Genomic DNA, 940 nt, shown 5'->3' on the forward strand with positions numbered 1-940 from the left:
ATCTCAGCTGCTGGGCAAAACACAGGACGTGTTTGCGGCTCAGTCGGAGGGGTCCATTTTGGGGCTACGTCTTACTTCACCGGCACAACCTGAAACAGAAAAGGCATGCATCAGTTTCTCTGAAATATTTTCAACGTGGAATCAAAGCCTTTGGAAAAACACAGATAAAGTCAAAGACCTTAAATCAAACCACCACCAACCCCAGAGCCAAACAGCAAGAAACCAGGCATCTTTACATTTTAAACAATGCACTACTGCATGAGAAATTAAATTTCCTTTGATTTTAAAAAGATAAAAAACAGGAGGACAAACATTATCACAGATCCTACCACAGCGTGTAAGTTTCCCAAAGGATGATTTTAATGACTGTTCATTGCCTTGCTTACCAGCAAACTAATGGGCTCCTGAGAGAGCACAAGCTCTTTAAATAATGCAATGGCACATGATGGTGGTAAGACCTCCTTAAAGTGATACACAGGTTAATGAGAACTGCTGGTCACACTCTATGGGAGGCTTGGGTTTAAACCACTGTGACGTGCATTTTCCTCAAAATACAGCACACTCACCACAAAGTGGCCTTCCACATTAATGTGCGTGTGTATCTCAAACATCTGATCTGATTTAAACCTGTATGTGTAATGACCCTTCTGTTACGTAAATGCTATGTAACACAAGAACTGACAAGAGAAGTGGTCATAACCATGTCATTTTGAAACATCTGACTGATAGCAAGGGTTTGTAATTCTCCCAAAACAGGAAGCACCTCTTTTCCCCTTCTCACTTTAACTTATTATTCCTTCTTTTAAAAAAATAAAAATAAAAAAATCACAAAAAACAAGAGCTGAATAGTTTCAATTGTGAGTAATAAAACAAAACGTTTCTTAGATTAGTTCCAACGTCAAAAACCTACAAGCAAACTCCGGTAGTTGAGTAAGTGTGT

This window comes from Morone saxatilis, unplaced genomic scaffold, assembly GCF_004916995.1.
Source record: "Morone saxatilis isolate NCDOM2014 unplaced genomic scaffold, NCSU_SB_2.0 Contig4, whole genome shotgun sequence".
Classification (NCBI taxonomy): Eukaryota; Metazoa; Chordata; class Actinopteri; family Moronidae; genus Morone; species Morone saxatilis.